We start from the raw sequence: 25,616 nt of genomic DNA on the forward strand, positions 1-25,616 counted from the left end.
AAAAGAGAGCCCCTCTGCTGCAAGACCCCAGCTTAAATACACACCCGCAGACCCCAGACGAGAAATGATAGTCCGTGGTTATTTAAGTTGTGGTTTGGATCAGAAGATTTAGTTCCAGTTAAAGGCACCTTCTACGTTATTTGGAAACAGGTGTCCAGAGTAACTTTCTACTAAATATATTCTCCTCTTGAATTTTTGACTTTAAATCAACTGTACAGAACATGTGTAAAGTTGTCTAAATTTGAAAAATTGCCCCATAAATACTTTAAACTGGCAGTTTTACGTCATCACAAACCTGGGTCTAGTTGTGTGGAATCACCATCAAAACTATTTCCTTAATCGTTTCCTCTTAGACTTTGTGTCAGGGCACAATCAGAAAAGCAGAACCATGGGTGATGAGGAATAAGAAATTAGTTCTTGGGATTAGAACTCAGGCAATGGCTAGAGCTGGTGGACGAGTCTGTACAAAGGTGTTATCTTCATATCTGGTGTTGAGCCTGAATTCACTTTAAGTCAGCTTAGAGTTAACACTGATGCTTTTGAACTGTGGTGTTGGATAAGACTCTTGAGAGTCCCTTGGACTGCAAGGAGATCCAACCAGTCCATTCTAAAGGAAATCAGTCCCAAATATTCACTGGAAGGACTGATGCTGAAGCTGAAATTCCAATACTTTGGCCTCATGGTGTGAACTGACTCATTGGAAAAGACCCTGAAACTAGGAAAGATTGAAGGTGGAAGGAGAAGGGGACGAAAGACAATGAGATGGTTGGATGGCATCACTGACTCGATGGACATGAGTTTGAGTAAGCTCTGGGAGTTGGTGACGGACAGGGAAGCCTGGCATACTGAAGTCCATGGGGTCGCAAAGAGTCGGACACAGCTGAGCAACTGAACTGAACAAAACTGAACTGAGGGTAACATTTGTAAAGGAAAGTCTGATGGGGACAAAAGCATGGACAAACTGTGACAAACAAAGTCACACTTGAACTATGAGGACAACTGGAACCCACAGACTTGTCTGTCCCTCATCTCCTTCAGTCTCACAATAGTGGGTGACTTTGAAGAGAAGTGGGCATCATTTGCCATCATGATACATGCATACTTGGCCCAAGACAAAGAAGATGAGGAGGACATCTAACGGGAAGTGGAGGAGTTATGAGTCAACAGTAAGATGAGCTAGTTCAGCAGCAGTAATGTGTAGAAAAAGCATTTGCCAAAATCCAATAGTCAACCATAGTGGAAACTCTAAGAAACACAGGAATAATGGAGAAGTTCCTCAACAGCTCTTAGCATGTTTATTGGTAAAACACTATACTTTTCCCTAAGGAAGGGAAAAAAGGGAGAATATCCACTTTAATCACTCTCCTTCAGCACAGTGCTGGACATTGTAACCAGTTCAGTAAAGCGAATAAATATATAAACAATCTTTTAAGCCAGAAAAAATCCCAAAGAATATACCCTCCAAAACTCCTACAACTATTAAGTGGGTTCAGAAGGTCTCAGGATATATAAGGTAAACACACAAAATAAAATGCATTTTTATATACTATCAGTAAACATGCGGATACCTAAATTAAAAATATAATACTATTTACAATGGCTCAAGAAAGACCCTAAATCCGTAGGCACAAGTCTAAGAAAACATGTACAGAACTTATACACAGAAAGTTACAGAACACTGCTACTTCCAAAAAATAAAATTGGCCAATTATTCTAGCTATTATCCTAGAAAGACCAACTTTCCCCCAGTGGAGCTGCATAGGCACTTTTAGAGAAAAAAAACCTGATGGCACATGTATTATGACCTCTTTTTGGACTTGATTCTGTTTATTGACTTCTTTATTTTATCCTCATACCAACAGACCATTCTGTCTTAATTACTGGGGCTTCATACACATTTTGAAATCTGGAAATGCAAGTCACGTTTTGTTTGTCTTATTCAAGGCTTATTCTAGGCCTATTCACTTCCACGTAAGGTATGGAATAGCTTCTACAACAAGAGATTGAGGTAATTTGATTAGGATTGTGCTGAATTTATGAATTCATTTAGGACAATTGACATCTTAACATATGGAGTCTTTAGATCCATAACCTCTTTATTTATGTCCTCTCTAATTTCTTTCATTAATTTAGGTCCTCTCTAATTTCTTTTGTTAATGTTAAGATTTTTGTAGAGGACTTGCATTGTTGCTGTTGTTTAGTCTCTGTCATGTCCAACTCTTCACGACCCCATGGACTGTAGCCCACCAGGCTCCTCTGTCCATGGGATTTCCCAGGCAAGAACACTAGAGTTGGTTGCCCCTCCCTTCTCTAGGGTATCTTCCTAATGCAGGAGTATTTTCTACATGTACAAATGTATGATGTGTAAATAAAAATAGTTCACCTGGTTAGCAGGCAGACTCTCTACCACTGAGCCATCTGGGAAGCAAGGCTACTTATAACAGTTTTATCTTTTATTTCGTATAGCTTTTTTTACCTTAATTGACCTAAATGCCCAGCATCAAATCCAGAGCTAGGACAAATTGGGTTAAGAAAAATGTGGATACAGGGAATTAATTATGCCCTGAAATAGCCAGAACAGAGCTAGGATACCTGTCAATAAGAGAACAGATTTAGTACAACAGCCAAACAGATGGTACCAATCTCTTGTTTGGGGTTTTGAAAACACTATTTCATTGATCAGCCTTAGGAAATGGTCTTTCCTGACATTAGTGTCTTTAGGTGGCAAGGACTGGTCACCACTTACTGGAGAGGAATCAAGAAGAGGTCTTGCATACCTTATATTAGTTCCCAAGTGTTTGATAAATGACCTTTTAATTCCATTTTTTTAATTTTATTTTATTTTTAAACTTTACATTTTTTGTAAGCCTTTACATTTTTTAATTTATTTTTTAATTTAAATTTATTTATTTTAATTGGAGGCTAATTACTTTGCAATACTCTATTGGTTTTGCCATACATCAACATGAATCTGCCACGGGTGTACATGTGTTCCCCATCCTGAATCCCCCTCCCACCTCCCTCCCTGTACAATCACTCTGGGTCATCCCAGTTGCCCAGCCCCAAGCATCCTGTATTCTGCATCAAACCTGGACTGGTGATTCGTTTCTTATATGATATCATACATGTTTCATATGGAATTTAGAAAGATGGTAATGATAACCCTGTATGCAAGACAGCAAAAGAGACAAAGATGTATTAGAACAACAGTCTTAATTGCATTTTCTAATGCTTTTGCTAGAATCTAGAGATAAAATTGATTTTTGTGTCTGGTGACTATATCAATGCACTAATAGGTTCTAGCTCTTAAACAGCTTGTTTAGAGGTACTTTGTATTTTCTACATGTATAAACTTGTGATCTGTAAATTAAAATTTACAAATTTTCAAACTTAATATATCTTATTTTCTTCCCTGGTTTGATCCCAGGCCCTCCATTAGGACAGTGAATAGAAGTACCTGCCTTGTTTGTGATCCTGTAGGGAGTAATATTGACTTTTATATTTTCACTGATGCCCTTTATTAGATTTGGGAATTTCTCTTTCATTTTTGGATTGTTGGGAGTATTCATCATGCAGAGACGTTAGCCTTTCATCAAATTCTCTTGATTTTTTAAAAGTAAATTAAGTACATTATTTTGGTTTTCATCAAGCAAAGAAAGATCACTTCACCTCATATGGTCAATATAATCTTCTAAAATTAAAAATTCTGAAAAGAGCCAGTAGACTAAGAAGCTTATTTTTAGATTGTCCCTATTTTGGTTTCCATTTCTTTGGTTTTCATTATTATTTAAAATGCCACTTTGAAATGTTTTGCACAATCTTCTAAAAAAATAAAGTCAAAGAAACCAAGAAACAAAAACGTTTGTTTTTTTTCTACCTTTTGCTATTATAGTAAAATAATATATTCCTACATAGCTCAAATGAATTCATTTTTAGTTGTTCCTATGTTTTCAGTAGTAGTGGGTGTTGACTTGTGTGTGTGATCCCCCACAAAACAGACTACCAAAGAATATTTATGAATATTTGTTAAATATTTATATGGGATTAATATTTATTCCCATATCATCAGTTTAGTTTTCTTGCATCCTAGATTTGTGATGTTTGTTATCTGTTCTTGAATTTCGTCCATGAATATAACCCTCTATTTATCCTGTTGGAGTCTTTTGTTTAACTTGACTTCTATAGTATTGAAAGATCGCTTTTGGAATAATTTCAAGAGTTGTTCAGCATAACTTCTTTCACTAAACTTATGAATAACAATTCATCTACTCATTCAGAAAACAGATAACTCTTGAGTGCTTTATGTGTACCAACCTCTCTTTATAACCATTGAATAAACTTTAAATATGGGAAGATAAAAGACAAAAGGAAAACTACAAAGAAGCCAACAACTGAGGGTGTGTGACAAAGAAAAGAGCCAGAAATAATGAAAACAATTTGTGGAGTGGTTTAGAACTAAGAAAACCCAGATGAAAACAGAGGTCATACAACTAAGATGTGTGTATCTCAGTCGTGTCCAGCTCTTGGGACACCATGGACTGTAGCCCACCAGATTCTTCTGTGCATGGATTTACCCAGGCAGGATACTGGAGTGGGTTCAGTTCAGTTCAGTCGCTCAGTCATGTCTGGCTCTTTGCAACCCCATGAACCACAGCACGCCAGGCCTCCCTGTCCATCACCAACCACCAGAGTCCACCCAAACCCATGTTCATTGAGTCAGTGATGCCATCCAACCATCTCATCCTCTGGTGTCCCCTTCTCCTCCTGCCTTCAATCTTTCCCAGCATCAGGGTCTTTTCAAATGAGTCAGCTCTTCGCATCAGATGGCCGAAGTATTGGAGTTTCAACTTCAACATCAGTCCTTCCAATGAACACCCAGGACTGATCTCCTTTAGGATGTACTGGTTGGATCTCCTTGCAGTCCAAAGGACTCTCAAGAGTCTTCTCCAACACCACAGTTCAAAAGCATCAGTTCTTCGGCACTCAGCTTTCTTTATAATTCAACTCTCACATCCATACATGACCACTGAAAATACCATAGCCTTGACTAGATGGACCTTTGTTGGCAAAGTAATATTTATGCTTTTTAATATGCTGTCTAGGTTGCTCATAACTTTCCTTCCAAGTAGTAAACATCTTTTAATTTCATGGCTGCAATCACCATCTGATTTTGGAGCCCAGAAAAATAAAGTCAGCCACTGTTTCCCCTGTTTCCCCATCTATTTGCCATGAAGTGATGGGACTGGATGCCATGATCTTAGTTTTCTGAACATTGAACTTTAAGCCAACTTTTTCACTCTCCTTTTTCACTTTCATCAAGAGGCTCTTTAGTTCTTTACTTTCTGCCATAAGAGTAGTGTCATCTGCATATGTGAGGTTGTTGATATTTCTCCCGGCGGTCTTGATTCCAGCTTGTGCTTCCTCCAGCCCAGTGTTTCTCATGATGTACTCTGCATAGAAGTTAAATAAGCAAGGTGACAATATGCAGCCTTGACGTACTCCTTTTCCTATGTGGAACCAGTCTGTTGTTCCATGTCCAGTTCTAACTGTTGCTTCCTGAGCTGCATACAGGTTTCTCAAGAGGCAGGTCAGGTTTTCTGGTATTCCCATCTCTTTCAGAATTTTCCACATTTTATTGTGATCCACACAGTCAAAGGCTTTGGCATAGCCAATAAAGCAAAAATAGATGTTTTTCTGGAACTTTCTTGCTTTTTTGATGACCTAAATCAAATCCCTATGACTATACAGTGGAAATGAGAAATAGATTTAAAGGACTAGATCTGATAGACAGAGTGCCTGATGAACTATGGACGGAGGTTTGTTACATTGTACAGGAAACAGGGATCAAGACTATCCCCAAGAAAAAGAAATGCAAAAAAGCAAAATGGCTGTCTGAGGAGGCCTTACAAAAAGCTGTGAAAAGAAGAGAGGCAAAAGGCACCAGAGAAAAGGAAAGATATACCCATTTGAATGCAGAGTTCCAAAGAATAGGTAGGAGAGATAAGAAAGCCTTCCTCAGTGATCAGTGCAAAGAAATAGAGGAAAACAATAAAATGGGAAAGACTAGAGATCTCTTCAAGAAAATTAGAGATACCAAGGGAAGATTTCATGCAAATATGGGCACAATAAACGACAGAAATGGTATGGACCTAACAGAAGCAGAAGATATTAAGAAGAGGTGGCAAGAATACACAGAATAACTGTATAAAAAAGATCTTCATGAGACTATGATAATCATGAAGGTGTAATCACTCACGCTCACCTAGAGCCAGACATCCTGGAATGTGAAGTCAAGTGGGTCTTAGGAAGCATCACTACGAACAAAGCTAGTGGAGGTGATGGAATTCCTGTTGAGCTATTTCAAATCCTGAAAGATGATGCTGTGAAAGTGCTGCATTCAATATGCCAACAAATTTGGAAAACTCAGCAGTGGCCACAGGACTGGAAAAGGTCAGTTTTCATTCCAATCCCAAAGAAAAGCAATGCCAAAGAATGCTCAAACTACCACACAATTGCACTCATCTCACATGTTAGTAAAGTAATGCTCAAAATTCTCCAAGCCAGGCTTCAGCAATACATGAACCGTATACTTCCAGATGTTCAAGCTGGTTTTAGAAAAGGCAGAGGAACCAGAGATCAAATTGCCAACATCTGCTGGATTATCGAAAAAACTGGACTGGGTAGCCATTTTCTTTTGAGGAAGCTACCCTGATCCAGGGATCGAACCCCCATTGCCTACACTGCAGATGGATTCTTTCCCGACTGAGACACCAGGGATATTCACCTTTCTTTTTCTTTTTTTTTTTAGATTCATTTAGTCAGTATTTAATAGATTCATTTAGTATTTATTGAGTACCTACCTATTCTGTGTCTGACACTGTTCTGGGTAATGGGGTAGAACAGTGATCAAAAGAAGAGGTTCCCTACTCTCCTGGAGCTTACATTCTAATGGAGAAAAATTAACCATAAAAAGATTTCATGTAGTGCTAAGTACTATGATGACATTACAAGAGGTGATGTTAGTGTGACTGGAAGAAGTATTGTAGATAGGAAGGCCAGCAGAGACCTGGGAGGGAGGGTGGGATGTGACCCAACATTGTGGTGAAAAGCAGTCAGCCAGGTAAGCATGAGGAAAGAGAATCCGAGACAAACCATATACAGAGACACTAAAGCAGAAGCACGTTTGGTACCTTTAAGAACTAGGACTGCAGTAGTTAAGGAAGGCTAATATGGATAAATGTTCTATAATGAAGTGGCAGAGACAAAGGCCAGATCACACAGGGCTTTGTAAGCCAAGGTAAGGAATTTATAGCCTACATACAATAGGAGGTCACTGAAAGGACATTAAAGAGACATGATATATAATACTGTTGGCTACTGTATGAAAAATGGTTTTTAGAGGTGCAAGACTGCAGGGGGAGGGGGCCTGCTGCTGCTGCTGCTAAGTCGCTTCAGTTGTGTCCGACTGTGTGTGACCCCAGAGACGGCAGCCCACCAGGTTCCCCCGTCCCTGGGATTCTCCAGGCAAGAACACTGGAGTGGGCTGCCACTTCCTTCTCCAGGATATTCACCTTTCAATCCAGAAACATTTCAAAAGGTTGACATCCTGTAGAGTTTAGCTCTGCAGTTCATTTATTCAGTCAGTAGAGGGAGCTGCGTTATTTGGAAACAGCGGTCTTTTCTGGCTATCAAGGAAAGGAAGTTTATGTTTTCCACCTATGTTCCACAGAAAAGTGAAAAAAAAAAAAAAAAAAAAAAGATTTTCATCATCTTTAGACACTTGATTTTATAATCCTTTGTTGAGTGCATGTGGTCAAGGATTCAGGGAATTATAGCCTTATAGCCTAAACCTTTTCCAAGTACCTCCCTAAACATTGCTTTCCCATTTCCCACCCCTGGTTAACTCTTCCTTCCCTATTCCTTACGCTCTTTTCTCTTCACTCCTCTTTTTCTGCCAGGATCATCCACCTCCACCCTTCTACACCCCGGATAGTTTGCTTTCCCTTGTGTCTTTTCTGTCTCAGCATCCTTGGTGTCTCTCTGTCTCAGCATCTTTGGTGCAGAGCACCTACAAACATGGGCAGAGAGGACATAAGGATTAAGGACCATTGATTGTTCAAGGAGGATGAGGAAATACCATCCGTGTCATCAGTTACTATATCAAGAACCGATGTATTGTGAAATGTCTGCCTAGATGGAGACAGATGCATGATTCCAAGGACATTTTCAGGATGCTGAGCTCCAATGTCCGAGCTGAAGACGTTTAGCTTTCTGTCCCAATGTTATTAATATTTCCTGTCCCTCAGAGCAATCACAGCCTACTTTTAAATCTCACATACATTTGCTAGAACATGGATGTGAATTTTTATCTCTTTACAATGCACAGCTCAGTACAGTTTTCTGGGATTAAACAATGTTTTCCACAAGCTTCATGGAACATTAGAAAATGTCTTTGAAGAAGAAATGATAGAACAATGGTTCTGGATAGACACACCATCATGATCAGTGTTCCTTTTCCAGAGCCAGACTTTAAACTTCAGAGGATGGCAGCACACACCCTGTGAGTTGGGGATGTCTCGCCTTCTTTGCAGGATGTGACTAAAACAGAGCAGGAAGACCTAGACAGGGAACTGCTTGATCATTGGCTGACAGATCCTGGCAACAACACACTGCAACAGATCCTGCACTGGGTGTAAGTCTCTACTAGCAGCAGTTGTTTCTGTTCTCTGGAAACAAGCCTAGGAGCAGACACAAGTGTGAGCTCTGAGCCCACAATCCTGGTTTGTCCTTGAAGTGTGAGGCTGGTGATTGGAGTAACTGTTTTTCTGACCTTGGGTAAGTGTTCTGTGTCTACAAGGGATGACTTTGAGGCCAAGGAACCGTAAAGGGTCATTTGCTCTCTACTCCTCTCCCTGTGTTTTATTCAACATTGTAGCAATGGAATTGAGAACAGATCTATGCATTTGCTAGAGAGTACAAACTTCTACATGACAGGTTAATTCATAGCCGTGATGCTAAAGAGACCTTAGCAGTAAGCAGGTTGGAAGAACTCTCTGGGGTTATTGAGTCAAGGACCCCGGGATAAAGCCTATAGAGTTCTCAGATTCTTGCCGTGTGTCTTTGGTCCCTATATAATAAGCACCAATAATATTTCTCAGGACATAGATAAAAACACTGGAGTAGGGGGTAGGTCCAGACAGTTTGGGGAGTTTTGTGCCCTTGATCCACAGAATTACACTGATTTGTTGTCAGGGGATAATTTTATTTTCTTGACCCTTTAGGGACTGTGATTAATGCTAAGACCACCCAGCCCGGCTCCATGGATTGTGCTGAAGGAGAGGATGTAAACCTGCCTTGTAACCACTCTACCATTGGTGGAGAAGACTATACATTGGTATCGGCAAAATCCCAATCAGAGTCCACAGTATGTCATTCATGGCTTTCGAGGCACAGTGAGCAGCAGCATGGCCTCTCTGACCATCGCTTCAGACAGAAAGTCCAGCACCTTGGTCCTGCCCCAGGTCACCCTGAGAGACACCGCTGTGTACTACTGCGTCCTGAGAGAGGCACACTGGGACAGATGGGGCTGCACCTGTGCAGTATCTCTGGTGGGAAGAAGTGGGGACAGAGTGGGGAGAGCAGTCACGAGAGCAAATCTAGAGTCATCTAGAAGGAGAGTCAGAGAGCAGTAAGAGATGAGGAAAATGAAGGGAAGGAGAAGGGAAGAAGATGCATAAAGAAAAGAAGAAAAGGACAAGGAATAAGCACCTAGTTTACTAATGAATCTGAGAAGAATTTTGAGGTGTGTCAGAAGCATAATTTTAACATAGCAATAAAGTAAGAGGTGTTAATAATTTTTACAATTCTTTCTCATGTCAATAAAATGCTGGTTTCAGTGTGCTAGTCCCAACATAAGAAGTGGGAAACATACCAATAATTCTCCTTGTACCAAAGGCTTCTTTCATTTGGATCCAAGGCCAAGTCTAGACTCTGATGTGTTACAGTTGTTCTGCTTACCAGAAAAAAATTACTCTCTCTGAGAAAGATCTGAAATGTATTGTTGCTAGTCTAGAACATTCATATTTCCCATGAAGAAGTTTTTTGAAAGAAACAAAAATTAAGTGAATAATAATTTTTCACTTCCTAGGCAGGTCTGGAAACCCTGCCTTTATAAGGAGTTTTCATCAATTTGATAATCCCTAAGCAGCACATGGGGGTTCCCCCATGGCTTAGCAGTAAAGAGTCCACCTGCAATGCAGGAGCTGCAAGAGACCCGGGTTCAATCCTTGGTTCAGGAAGATCCCTTGGAGGAGGGGATGGCAACCCATTCCAGTATTCTTCCCTGGAGAATCCCATGGACAGAGGAGCCTGGCAGACTACAATCTTTAGAGTTGCAAAGAATCGGACATGACTGAAGCAACTTAGCATGCAGGCATGCAAGCATCGTGTAGGGCTTACGCTGGTGGCTCAGTGGTAAAGAATCTGCCTGCCAGTGCAAGGGACACAGGTTCGGTCCCTGGTTGGAGAACTAAGATCCCACATGCCTTGGAGCAACTAGGCCTACGTGCTGCTACTACTGAACCATTCTTGAACTGTCCATCTGAACGTTAGTGTCTGCAGATCACTTTCCTTTCACTGCAGTGAAAATATACAGGTCCTCATGTTCCATCCCTTTTACCCTCAAATCTACTGACAGAGAATCGATATTATTTACAGAGTCTGAGATAAGAGCACAAACTAAAATTATCTTCATATGGTTTCAAGAGCACTTATTTTTCTCTAAAATAGCCTACTAAAATTAAAAAGCATAATACAAAACTAGTAACCAACAGTTTAAAAATGTATTTACAATAGAAATTTTAAAAAATAATTTATTCACTTTCCATTTAATAAAAATAAAACTATTACAATTCAATTTTCGATGTCCACCTGGTGGTTGAGATAACTAATATCACTCTCAATGCAGGCTGAGTCTAAATTAAATATATATAGCTTTTAAAGTCATCAGTACCATTTTTATAGAATCCATATATATGCATTAATATACATTTTTTTTTCTCTTTCTGACTTACGTCACTCTGTTTAACAGGCTCTAGTTTGATCCACCTCACGAGAACTGTCTCAAATGTGTTTTTTTTTAATGGCTGAGAAATATTCCATTGTATATAAGTATGGCAACTTCTTTATCTGTTCATCTGTTGATGGACCCTATTTGTGGGGCAAAAATAGAGACACAGACATAGAGAACAGACTTTGGACACAGTAGGGGAGGGAGTGAGTGGGAAAAATTGAGAGAGTAACATTGAAACATATGCTTTACCATATGTAAAATAGATAGCTAGTGGGAAGTTGCTGTATGATGCAGGGAGCTCAACTCGGAGCTCTGTGACAACCTAGAGGAATGGGGGGAAGACTCAAAAGGAGGGGACGTATGTATACTTCTGGCTGATTCACATCATTGTATGGCAAAAGCCAACACAATATTGTAAAGCAATTATCCTCCAATTAGAAATAAATTAATTTTAAAAAATAAATTAAAAAAATAATACTGTTTTTTTTATTTTATTTTAAACTTTACATAATTGTATTAGTTTTGCCAAATATCTAATTGAATCCGCCACAGGTATACATGTGTTCCCCATCCTGAACCCTCCTCCCTCCTCCCTCCCCATTCCATCCCTCTGGGTCGTCCCAGTGCACCAGCCCCAAGCATCCAGTATCGTGCATCGAACCTGGACTGGCAACTCGTTTCATACATGATATTTTACATATTTCAATGCCATTCTCCCAAATCTTCCCACCCTCTCCCTCTCTCACAGAGTCCATAAGACTGTTCTATACATCAGTGTCTCTTTTGCTGTCTCGTACACAGGGTTATTGTTACCATCTTTCTAAATTCCATATATATGCGTTAGTATACTGTATTGGTGTTTTTCTTTCTGGCTTACTTCACTCTGTATAATAGTCTCCAGTTTCATCCACCTACTGTTTAATACAGCAAAGTGTTCCAGCCAATAGAAGCAACTTCTGATCATGCTGATTCATGAGCAGCCTTCAGAACCACAAGTAAGTGCATAAGAGAAGCAGAAGCTGCATCCTCAGCACTTCTGGGAAACAGTATTTCCTTAAGGAAGAATCTACTACATCCATGCACGTGAGAGAAGGATGGGGCTATATAATTAATTTTTGCTTTCTTGTCCCTAAAATTCCCCCAAATTCCAAACCAGAGTCTGCGTTCTCCGGTATGTTCTCAGAAAGTATCCCTTAAGTCATAAAATCATGCTCTTTCTATTTCCTTCTCTCGTCTACCCCTGGCAGCACATGCTGAGTTGGCTGCGGTGGGAGGGCGGGGCGTCCTGTCAGTGTCACCTGAGCAGGATTTGCTGGGTGAGCTGATCGGCTGCAGGAGCAGGAATCACTTATGACACTCACTCCCTCGGGATTCTGTTAAGTGTATTGCAGTGAGAATGTCCCAAGAAGAAGAGGAAGCACCATGAAGAGGCTAGCAGGCACTGTGCTGGGGCTTTTGTTTGCCCAGGTTTGCTGTGAGTTGGGGCTGCTCCACAGGGGATCTGAAGGAATGAGGCGCTGCTCCATTGTTGGGGGAGGGAGAGGAGCTGACAAGTCCTGCAGACTTTTTATCCTTCTCATCATCTATGGGGATGGGGAGGGTACTTTCAGGGTTTAATAGGAGTTACAGTGACCCTCACCAGTGACTGTTTCTCTTTCCTCATCAGGTGTGCGAGGAGTGGATGTGGAGCAGAGTCCCCCAGCCCTGAGTCTCCAGGAGGGAGCCAGCTACACACTTCGGTGTAATTTTTCCACTTACTCACAGAGTGTGACTTGGTATCTTCAGAACCCTGGGGCCCACATCATCCACCTGTTTTACATTCCTTCAGGGACAAAGCAGGGTGGAAGGTTAAATTCCATGACACTTCCTAAAGAAGGCCGCAGCTCACTGCACATTTCCTCTTCACAGACCACAGACTCAGGCACTTACTTCTGTGCTGTGCAGCACAGTGCTCCCCAGGCACCTGCAGCCTCTACACAAACCCTCGGTGGGGCTCAGCCCCTCCTCCAGCCACAGTCACACCATGAGGCCACCACAGGGCATCTGCAGTGCTTAATGTTACTCACCTTTATCAGGACAGTTTTAACCACAGATACTTTTTGGCCCTACAGATTATGGACTTCGGTCTTTATCTTTCCTTCTCAACATGTATCTCCTTCTGCACTAGAAACTTCTAACTGGGAACTAGCAGAGTAGTTGATAAGAGGATAGAATTAAAACAAATATTTAACCACAGCTTCCCAGTGGTAAAGAATTTGCCAACCAGTGGAGGAGATGCAGAAGACATGGGTTTGATCCCTGGGTTGGCAAGATCCTCTGGAGGAGGAAATGATAACCCACTCCAATATTCTTGGGAAACACTGGGGAATCTCATGGACAAAGGAGCCTGGTGGGCTCCAGTCCATGGGGTCTCAAAGAATTGGACTGACTGAGTGACTAAGTACACACGGTGAACTCAAAAATGTTAAAAAGTGAAAGGAATTAAATGAAATCATTCCAATAAAGATATTATCCAGTTTGTGAGAGGGTGGGGCGTACTGAAAGAATTAAAGCAGATATGAACTTAGAGTTCTAGCTGGCTGAGAAGGGCAGAAGAGGAACTTGAGTTGCCACTGAGCACTGATGCCAGAAACAATGGACAAGATACCGGGAGCATCATTTTTGATTCTGTGGCTTCAACTAGGCTGTGAGTTGTGGAGGAGAAAACCTAGGATATCTAATCAATTAGGCTGGCTGAGAAAACTGGATTACAAACAAGCTCATACAGATAGAAACTCTAAAAAAGAAATAGGTGTCTGTGGAACTAATGACTTTTTATCTCTTTAAATAAGGTTGATTGGACAACGGAAGGAAAAAAGTGATCAAGAGCAGGTGAAAATGAGCCTTCAGTCTTTGACAGTCCAGGAAGGAGAGATTTCAATTCTGAACTGTAGCTATGAGAACAGTTTGTTTGACTACTTCCTGTGGAACCAACAATATCCTGGTAAAGGCCCTGCATTCTTGATAGCTGTAAGTTCAATTATGAATGAAATGGAAGATGGAAGTTTCACAGTTTCCCTCAATAAGAGTGCCAAACAGATCTCATTTCACATCTCATCTTCCCAGCCTGGAGACTCAGCCACCTACATCTGTGCAGCAAGTGCCGGGTGCTCCCCAGGCACCTGCAGCTGAGCTGCAGCCACACCCTGCTGTGTAGATGAAATACACATACATACACACTCACAATCTGTTTGGTCATAAAAATCTTAATATATTTAAGAAAACTGAAATTATATAGAATTTATTCTTCAACCAAAATGGAAGTGATACAGAATATCTAGTACAAAGAGATGTCTGTAGAAATTCTCAAATATTTGGAATATATGCACTAACTTAAAAATAACCATAGGTTAAAGAAACAATTACTATGACTTTAGAAAATATTTTGAGAGTAAATATTGTGAGAGCATATTATATAAATATGTATGAGATGCAGCTAAAATAATATATAAAAGGAAATTTATCTATTTATTTTTTTAAATTTTATTTTATTTAACTTTACAATATTGTATTGGATTTGCCATATATCAAAATGAATCTGCCACAGGTATGCATGTGTTCCCCATCCTGAACCCTCCTCCCTCCTCCCTCCCCATACCATCCCTCTGGGTCGTCCCAGTGCACCAGCCCCAAGCATCCAGTATCATGCATCAAACCTGGACTGGTGACTCGTTTCATATATGATATTATACATATTTCAATGCCATTCTCCCAGATCATCCCACCCTCTCCCTCTCCCACAGAAGCCAAAAGAAGAGAGCATATTATATAAATATGTATGAGATGCAGCTAAAATAATATATAAAAGGAAATTTATCTATTTAAATGCTTATTTAACTAAAGAAAAAAGGTTGAAAAACTATCATCTAGGCTTTCAGTGAAAGATGATATACAAGCAAATTAAACCAACATAAACTGAAAGAAGTAAACAATAAAATGTTGGATTGGTGAAATACAAAGAAAGCTATAGGGATAGCCATGAAATACAAAGTTAATTTTGTTAAAATGGTCAATAAGATTGAAATATTTCTAGGTAGAATTATCAAGGGAAAAAAGAAAAAAACACAAATTATAAATATAAGTAACTAAAAAGAAAATTATTCTACCAGTCCTATAATGTTAAAAGGGTAATAAAAGAATATAATTAACAAGTTATATCACTGAGTAAGTGTATAGAAGTAGATTTACACAAGTAGGGAAGATTTTTTTTTTTTACAAACTGCAAAGACAATTCAATGGGGGTAACACAGTCTTATGAGCAAATGATGTTGGGATAATTGGATATTCTTGAGAAATAATTAAAACTTGGCCAAATATCGCACCTTATACAAAAATTTGGGTAAAGCCTCAAAATGAACCATATAATAAAGTATAAAATGTAAAATTACCAAATCTTTTAGGAAAAACATAAGAGAATATCTTCATGACCTAGGGTTAGACAAAAAGAATTTTGACATGACACCAAGAGCACGATCCATAAACAAACTTAGATTTCATCAAAATTAAAAATTTGCTCTGTGAAAAACACTGTTTGCTCTGTGAAGGACACTGTTAAGAGAAGGCAAAAGATAAACCACAGAAATGACAGGAAATACATTTTCATCAAAAGATTGTGTTCAGAATACAATTAATTCTCTAAACAGCAGGAAGAAAACAATCAAGTTGAAAACTGGACGATAGATTTACACAGACACTTCACCAGAGAGCTATGTGGTAAGGAAATAAGCATATAAAAAGATGGTCGGTCTAAATCAAATATCTCTCTTAGTAAATATCACATTGCACTGGAAAATATGTGGGTTATTTTCAAATATCTTTTGATACTGATTTATAACATAATTCCACGGTGATTAGAAAACAGACTGCAGGATTTCAATACCTTTAGACCATGAAATTTTGCACCTTGTTTTATGTCCCTGGATATGTACCTAGTTTATAATCTATGGGACCTTGAATAGAATTTGCATCCTACTATTGTGTGAAAATTGCATAAGTCTTAATTATGTTGATTCATAGTGCTTTTCAGGTCTACTGTACCCTCCTACTTTTCTGTATATTCATTCTGTTAATTTTTGAGAGTTTGCTATTGAACTTCAACCCAAAATTTTAATTTATTTACTTAAAAAGTACTTGTAATATATAGTGGAACTGTATTTTGTGCTGTCTTTTCTAAGTCTAATGTATACTTTCATAATTTAAAAAATAAAGAGAAAAAAAGATGGTCGACATTATTAGTGATTAGGGAAATGCAAACTAAGGCACAAAGAGATACTACTTCACATCTACCATAAAGACTAAAATTAAAAATACAGTATCAAGTTCTGGCAAAGATGCAGAGAAATTGGAGCACTCATATATTGCTGGTGGGTGGAATGGTCCAGTCATTCTGCAAAAAAGTTCAGCAGTTCCACATAAACTTAAATATTCATGTACCTTACAACTCTGCAATCACACTCCTGAGTATTTTATGCTTGAGAAATGAAAAGCTTATATTTACACAAAAATATGTACATGAATATTCATAGTAGCTATATTTGTGATGACCAAAAGCTGGAAATCAGTCAACTATTCTTCATTGGGTGAATAGATAAATAAATCCACTGTAATACATCTGTACAATGACATATTATTTATAGATTTTTTTCAACTTGTAATAGAGTTGTGTCTCAATAAACCATTTTCAGTTGAAAATGAGAAAAATGCATTTAATATACCTAACCCAGCCTACATTACAGGTGCTCAACACTTAGTTTAGCCTACTTAGTTTTTCTTTAGGTGGGAGGATCATCTAATGCAAAGTCTATTTTATACTAAAATGTTGAAAATCTCATATAGTTTATTGAGTAATGTACTTAGAAAATTGAATAGTTGTATGATTACAGAATGAAGGTAAGTGTGTCAATTTTTTACCCTCATGATCTCAGGGCTGGCCAGGAGCTCAGCTTACTGCTGCTGCCCAGATCACCAAAAAATATAGAGCAAATGTTGCTAGCATGGGAAAAGATCAAATTTAAAAATGCTAAGTGTCGTTTCTACTGAATATGCATCACTTTCTTACCAGTGTAAAATCAAAAATCCAAAGTCAAGACATCATAAGTGGGTGACAGTTTGTAGTGGTTAAAAGAAACAGACTATCGATACATGCAATAGCTTAGATGAGGCTTCTGAGGTGGCTCAGTGGTAAGAATCTGCCTGCAATGCAGGAGATGGGGATTTGATCCCTGGTTGGGGAAGATACCCTGGAGAAGGAAATGGCAACCCACTCCAGTATTCTTCCCTGGAAAATTCCAAGGACAGAGGAAGCTGGAAGTCTACAGTTAGTGAGGTTGCAAAAGAGTGGGACATGACTTAGCAACTAAAAAACAATAGCCTAGATGGCTCTCAGGATGTTATGCTGAATGAAGAAAGAGTCAATCTCAGAGGCTACATGGTCTATGATTACACTTATTGGATTATTATGATTGTATACATACTGTGATTCTACTTATACAACATTCTCAACAAAATTAGAGATGAAAAAGAGATCAGTAGTCAGGGTTAGAAAGAGCTGCAGGGATGGGGAGAGTATGCAGAGGGGATTTCTTTAAGAGACAAAAGAATTCTGTGTCATGATTTTAGTGGTGGTACAAGAACCAATACAAGTGATAAAATTTCATGGACTAATGCATCAAAACCAAAGAATGTGTATAAAAACTGATGTTTAAGATTAGGGTATTTTGCTAAAATTTTATCAATATCAATTTCTTGATATATGTAATTGTTAAATTAGTATATATCTATATTTTATAATATCATGCTGCTTTGCAAGCTGCTGTGGTCATTCATGATCTCCTCTGCTTAGTTACAGATAATTTCAAGCCCGGGCATTCATTGCCTGTCAGCACTCAGAAGTGAAATGAGACAGAAGAGTAGATGTCTCAGATAAATACAGTCTCTCCTCCCTGGTTCAGTCATTCATGAGTTATTTTGATCTTAAATTCCATGAACCAGCACTATTTTAGACCTTGTCTGTATTTTCTTTTCCACTTATCTATTTGCCTTTGGTTCTTTTATATTAATTCATCTATTACAGCAATGAAAGCAAATGGAAGATTGACAGCTACATTCCACATGAACATGAAACAGCGCACAGAACTGCAGTCACCAACTTCTGTGGTGTCGACAGGTACTAAGTGTCTGCAGTCTGTAGATATTGAGTTTTGTAGGAGTGCATTATAGCAGTACATCAGAGAAAGATCTGGCATGTTTATCTTAACTTTATCTTACAAACAGAAATAATAATGAGTGACTGAGAAGTTAGACTGAATACTCTGGACCAATGAGATAGAAAATGTGACATTTGGATGATTCTAGTACACATGATCTAATAAGTACAATTCTACATTTAGAGGCAACAGGATTGAATAGTCTGATTTCCCTCAAAGTCCAATACATAAGACTCAATATCAGATTTCAAAAGAATAATTTTTTATTCCAGTTATAATTTCATTTAAATATAAACCATCAAATAGACTCTGAAATTCAGATGAATTGATGTTTTTAAATCATTTCATGTTGAAGTAGTTTTATTTATTGAAAAATCTAAGTAGAGTCCTGGAATTCAGTTAAAAAAAAAAAAAGGTGAGACATTAATTACTTTGGTTAAGATTGCTTTTCACTCAGAAGGCCTGAGATCTGTGAAAGTTTTAAAATAGTTACTAGATTCTGGATGGAGAATAGTAAGCATAGGCTACATGAATGACCAATCAGTAGATTACAAGAATGTTTCAGAGGCTATACTAAATTATATCTTAAACAGGATGGCAAAATTATTTTACTGAATAAACGCCAAATGTATGTCAACTTGTTTAACCTTCAGTTTCCCTCAGTTCAAACCTTTAATATTAATTGCTTTCTTCATGCCCTTTTTCGGGATCTGACAAATTTAATGACCAGGGAAAGACAAGTAGACAAAGTAAAGGTTTGTAGTGAGCCAGACTTTTCCCCATCTGTGCACAGACAAGCTGGTCTATGAACATGACAAACCCCACTTCCTGTCTGGGGGAGGAGTCACACAGGAACCAGGTGCCATGTATATGTGCTGTCAGGCACTTAAAGACGCTGAATTCTTAGCTTGAGGCAGAATTAAACACATTTATGTACAGAATCCATCCTCATGCCACTCTCCAGCCTGTTCTGGTGTTCCTGGCCTTCACCTTCTCTGGTAGGGATGCTTCCAAAAGTGCGTGCGCGTGTTCAGGGTGAAAGGACTGCACACAGGCACGTGGAGCTTCACAAGGACTTAAAGGAGGATTGGGGGAAAGCAAGCATCTTATGGTGTGAATTTGGGTTGTAAATATTTGGGTCAGTCCAAAATTAATTTCTGCATTATTTTTTTATCACTATTTCAGCTCTGTTTTCTCACATTTTCCACAGGATCTGGTATGGCCCAGAAAGTTACTCAAGACCAGTCAAACATAATCAGGCAAGTGTGGCAGTCAGCCATTCTGGATTGCCAGTTTGAAGTAAGTTGGTCCACATACTACCACTCCATTTATTGGTACAAGCAGCTTCCCAGGGGACAGATGACTCTCCTTATTCGTCAATATTCAGAAGACGAGAATGCATGGAATGGCCGCTACTCTGTAAACTTCCAGAAATCATATAAGTCCATCAGCCTCACCATTTCAGCCTTACAGCTGGAAGACTCTGCAAAGTACTTCTGTGCTCTAAGGGAGCTCTCAAGGACAGTTAAGACAGCTCACAGTGCTTGAAGTAATGGGAAAAGCCGTACAAAAACCCCAGAGCTCCATACAAAAACCCCTGCTCTGCTGCTGCAGGACCCCAGCTGAAATGCACACCTGTAGACTCCAGACAAGAAATGGTAATCATGTGGTTGCTTAATGTGTGGTCTGAATCAGAGAATTTAATTCTAAATTAAAGCTTCTTCTATGTCCAGAGTAACTTTCTACTATTTACATTCTCCATGAATTTTTCACTCTAAATCAATCATACAGAACATTGTAAAGTTGTCTAAATTTGCTCCAAAGTTAATTAAAAGTGGCAGTTTCACTAAAATACACTAACATCACAAATCTGGATATAGTTATCTGGAATCATCATGAAAATCATTTCCTTAGTCCTTTCTTCTTAGATTTGTGTCACTTAAGGTACAATCAGAGATGCAGATCGCCGGTGGTATCAAATAAGAAATTAGTGATGAAGATTAGAACTCAGGCAATTGCTAGATCTGGTGGAAGAGTGTATACAAAGCTGTTATCTTTGTATCGGTGTTGAGACTGAATTCATTGTTAATCAGCTAAAGCAAAGTTAGGGAGAGACTGAAGCATAGACAAACTGTGACTCATAAGGACATAGTAGAACCATGAGGGTAATAGAACCCACATAGACACACTAAAACTTGTCTATGTCTCACCTCCTTCAGTCTCACAGTAGAGGGTGAGCTTAGGAGAAGTGGGTGTCATTTGGCATCATGCTGCATACATACTTGGCCCAAGACAAACAGAAGATGAGGAGGAGGTTTGGTGGGAAGTGGAGGGGCTGTGAGTCAACAATGAGCTATCAGATCAGGAGGAACACCTGTGAGTAACCACAGTCCCTGGAGCCCTGCACCAACCCAAACATAAAAACTATGGCTGCTTCATCACCATGACCTTCCAAATGTCACACAAATTTCTTTTGTGGCCAACCCTAAGCCAGAACAATATGGGAAGCACATTCTGGGAAAGATATTTCCAGTTAGTTAAGATAGTACAAAGCTGTTACAGTATCCTCTTTGTTAACTTGGCATCCATCTGTGCTCTTTAACAGCTTTTGAATAAAGACCATAGCAAAACTATGCCTCTTGCTAATGTTGTTGTTGCTGTTCAGTCACTAAGTCATGTCTGACTCTTTGTGATCCCATGGACTGCAGGATCCTCTATCTTCCACTATCTTTTGGAGTTTGCTCAAATTCATATCGACTGAGTTGGTGATACCATCCAACCGCCTCAACCTCTGCTGCTGTCTTCTTCTTTTGCCTTCAATCTTTCCTAGCATCAGGGTCTTTTGAGCCAATGAGTTGGCTTTTCTCACCAAGTGGCCAAAGTATTGAAGTTTCAGCTTCAGTATCAGTCCTTCCAGTGAATATTCAGGGTTGATTTCCTTTAGGATTGACTGGTTTGATCTCTTTGCAATCCAAGGGACTCTCAAGAGTCTTCTCTAACACCACACTTCTTGCTAATATGATGCAGTAATTCCTCATTCAACCCAAAATATTCTAAACGTATCCTGCAAAGATTATAGCAAGTTCATTTATCCCTTTGTGGGTGATGTTATTTTCTTTTCTACCTAAGACATACCCTCCCATTGAATCCTGTATCTTCACTACTGAGATATAATAACATATAACATTGACTTATATTAGCATGTCTTATGTTACTACATGTAGGCAAATTGGAGAAGGGAGTTAAAATTGGTTAATGTAACACATAAATATATTATATCAAATTGAAAAACAAGTTTTCATTAGTATTATTGTTCTTATTTCTGCAAATGACCTCATGATCTGGGAAAAATCAAGATCTTGATCTGGGAAAAATCAAGGGCAGGAGAAGATGGCGACAGAGGATGATATAGTTGGATGGCATCATCGACTCAATGAACATGTGAGTGAAAGTCACTCAGCTGTGTCCAAATCTTTGCAAACCCATGGACTATACAGTCCATGGTATTCTCCAGACCAGAATACTGAAGTGAGTAGCCTTTCCTTTCTCCAGGGGATCTTCCCAACCCAGGGATTGAACCCAGGTCTCCCACATTGCAGGTGGATTCTTTACCAGCAGAGCCACCAGGGAAGCCAAGAATCCTGGAGTGGGTAACCTATTCCTTCTCCAGTGGATCTTCCCGACCCAGGAATCCATATGGGGTCTCCTGCATTGCAGGCGGGTTCTTTACTGATTGAGCTACCAGGAGACATGAGTTTGAGCATATTCTGGGAGATAGTGAAGGACAGAGAAGCCTGGCATGCTGCAGTCCATGAGGTCGCAAAGATTTGGACACAACTTAGCAACTGAACAACAACAACAAAAATTTAATATGGGAAACCCTGAAAACACTCTTACCAGATTACAGTGGGAGGAAATTCAACCCTGGTAAGAACAGGGAGGAAACAGACCACAAAATACTCAACAAAGGATTTGTTCCAGTTGTTGGCCTCCAGGTGATGTTGCAGAAACTTTAAATGTCACCTTTAATAAAAGCTCCATTTCACTCCTATGAGCTTCTGTACTTCACAGCTCAGAGGTGTACATTTGAACAGGCTCAGCACCAGCAGCAGTAATTGTCAAGGATGCATTTCCTCCTGATAGTCACTAGAACTTGCTTACATTGGGATCCTTTGAATCTCAGATTTCCCTGTAATAAAGACTCAGCACCCTCTGACACATTCCTTCCAGCTTCTCAGGGGAGATCTTCCACAAAATGGATCTCAACTTCCCTCCTGCATAGCCATGTTTTCCACTACCCTTCTCATGTTGGGAATGCTCTTCATAGGGAATCAGTAACATTATATTCCATGTTCCTGTGTCTATAGAACAAACAGAGTTGTGGTTGAAATCTGAATAGAGACACTGCCTCATTATAGGCAGATTTGTCCTGGTCTCACTGATTCAGCACTGATGCCGCAGGAAGAACTGGAGGCCAGTTAGTGACCTGCCTGACAGCCACATCACTGGCTCTAAGAGGCCCCCTGAAGTGGAGGTGCAAATATACCTACCTCTAGTGAACTTCTCTATCTCTTCCTGTATGTCTAGACAATATAGAGTATGAAGGTAAAAAAGCTTTCTTTATCTAGCAGTGGCCTATAACAGGCATTCTAGGTTAAACACATTGCTTTGGCAAAGTTCCAAGTGACCCACTCAGGTTGCTCCTCACCTCTTTTGTCTCTTCTAATTTAATTTCTCTAATACCCACTCTGTGCACAATAATAATGATTGATTCTTAATCAACTATATTTTATACACTATTTCTCACAATTCCTTTAGTAAACATTTGCAATAATCTTAAACTGCCCATCTGATCCCCATGCCTACATATCACTTCAATTTTACCTCAGTGGAGGGTTCAGGATGGGGAACACATGTATACCTGTGGCGGATTCATTTTGATATTTGGCAGAACTAATACAATTATGTAAAGTTTAAAAATAAAATAAAATTAAAAAAAATCATATTTGAAAAAAAAAGAAAATAAACAGGTTCTCATTTTCCATCCTTTTTACCTTGAAATACACAGAAACATTATTATTCATAGAGTCTGAGAAAAAGCACAGAGTTGATTTTCATATGTTTTAAAACACTTCTTTTAAAATAACCTACTAGAGGTAAAAAGCAGAATATAAATAGCAATAACCAACATTTGGAATATATTTAGTATAAAATAATTAATTGGAAGCTGCAATATAAACACCCATACTGGTGCTCTATGAGGAACTAGATCATTGGAAGAGGCTCAAGAGGGAGGGATACATATACAATATTGACTGATTCGTGTTGTTGTGAGTCAGAAATGGACACAACAATGTAAAGCGATTATCCTCTAATTTAAAAAATGATAAAATAAAATGTATTTAAACCTCAAATTTTATTTAAAATATATATTTAAATTATATGTGTTTAAATTAATTAATTTATTTTGATTGGAGGGTAACTATTTTATAATATTGTAGTGGTTTTTGCCATACTTTGACATAAATCAGTTTTAACAATAGTAACAGGCAAATTTGGCCTTGGAATATGGAATGAAGCAGGGCAAAGATTAATAGAGTTTTGCCAAGAAAATGCACTGGTCATAACAAAGACCCTCTTCCAACAACAAAAGAGAAGACTCTACACATGGACATCACCAGATGGGCAACACCGAAATCAGATTGATTATATTCTTTGCAGCCAAAGATGGAGAAGCTCTATACAGTCAGCAAAAACAAGACCAGGAGCTGACTGTGACTCACACCATGAACTCCTTATTGCCAAATTCAGACTTAAATTGAAGAAAGTAGGGAAAACCACTAGACCATTCAGGTATGACCTAAATCAAATCCCTTATGATTATACAGTGGAAGTGAGAAATAGATTTAAGGGCCTAGATCTGATAGATAGAGTGCCCAATGAACTATGGACTGAGGTTCGTGAAATTGTACAGGAGACAGGGATCAAGACCATCCCCACGGAAAAGAAATGCAAAAAAGCAAAATGGCCATCTGGGGAGGCCTTACAAATAGCTGTGAAAAGAAGAGAAGTGAAAAGCAAAGGAGAAAAGGAAAGATATAAACGTCTGAATGCAGAGTTCCAAAGAATAGCAAGAAGAGATAAGAAAGCCTTCCTCAGCAATCAATGCAAAGAAATAGAGGAAAACAACAGAATGGTAAAGACTAGGGATCTCTTCAAGAAAATCAGAGATACCAAAGGAACATTTCATGCAAAGATGGGCTCGATAAAGGACAGAAATGGTATGGACCTAACAGAAGCAGAAGATATTAAGAAGAGATGGCAAGAATACACAGAGGAACTGTACAAAAAAGATCTTCACGACCCAGATAATCACGATGGTGTGATCACTAACCTAGAGCCAGACATCCTGGAATGTGAAGTCAAGTGGGCCTTAGAAAGCATCATTATGAACAAAGCTAGTGGAGGTGATGGAATTCCAGTTGAGCTATTTCAAATCCTGAAAGATGATGCTGTGAAAGTGCTGCACTCAATATGCCAGCAAATTTGGAAAACTCAGCAGTGGCCACAGGACTGGAAAAGGTCAGTTTTCATTCCAATCCTAAAGAAAGGCAATGCCAAAGAATGCTCAAACTACCGCACAATTGCACTCATCTCACATGCTAGTACAGAAATGCTCAAAATTCTCCAAGCCAGGCTTCAGCAATATGTGAACTGTGAACTTTCTGATGTTCAAACTGGTTTTAGAAAAGGCAGAGGAACCAGAGATCAAATTGCCAACATCCGCTGGATCATGGAAAAAGCAAGAGAGTTCCAGAAAAGCACCTATTTCTTCTTGATTGACTATGCCAAAGCCTTTGACTGTGTGGATCACAATAAACTGTGGAAAATTCTGAAAGAGATGGGAATACCAGAAAACCTGACCTGCCTCTTGAGAAACCTGTATGCAGGTCAGGAAGCAACAGTTAGAACTGCACATGGAACAACAGACTGGTTCCAAATAGGAAAAGGAGTACGTCAAGGCTGTATATTGTCACCCTGTTTATTTAACTTCTATGCAGAGTACATCATGAGAAACGCTGGCCTGGAAGAAACACAAGCTGGAATCAAGATTGCCGGGAGAAATATCAATAACCTCAGATATGCAGATGACACCACCCTTATGGCAGAAAGTGAAGAGGAACTCAAAAGCCTCTTGATGAAAGTGAAAGTGGAGAGTCAAAAAGTTGGCTTAAACCTCAACATTCAGAAAACGAAGATCATGGCATCCGGTCCCACCATTTCATGGGAAATAGATGGGG

General features: G+C 39.1%; 2 pseudogenes; both read left to right on the forward strand.

The window, feature by feature from the left end:
• Window positions 1-7,229: 7,229 nt before the first annotated feature.
• Window positions 7,230-9,849, forward strand: LOC123328328 (annotated as a pseudogene).
• Window positions 9,850-19,265: 9,416 nt separating this feature from the next.
• LOC123328329 lies at window positions 19,266-19,863 on the forward strand (annotated as a pseudogene).
• The last annotated feature ends 5,753 nt before the right edge of the window (window positions 19,864-25,616 follow it).

This window comes from Bubalus bubalis, chromosome 11 (genome assembly GCF_019923935.1).
Source record: "Bubalus bubalis isolate 160015118507 breed Murrah chromosome 11, NDDB_SH_1, whole genome shotgun sequence".
In the NCBI taxonomy this organism is placed as follows: Eukaryota; Metazoa; Chordata; class Mammalia; order Artiodactyla; family Bovidae; genus Bubalus; species Bubalus bubalis.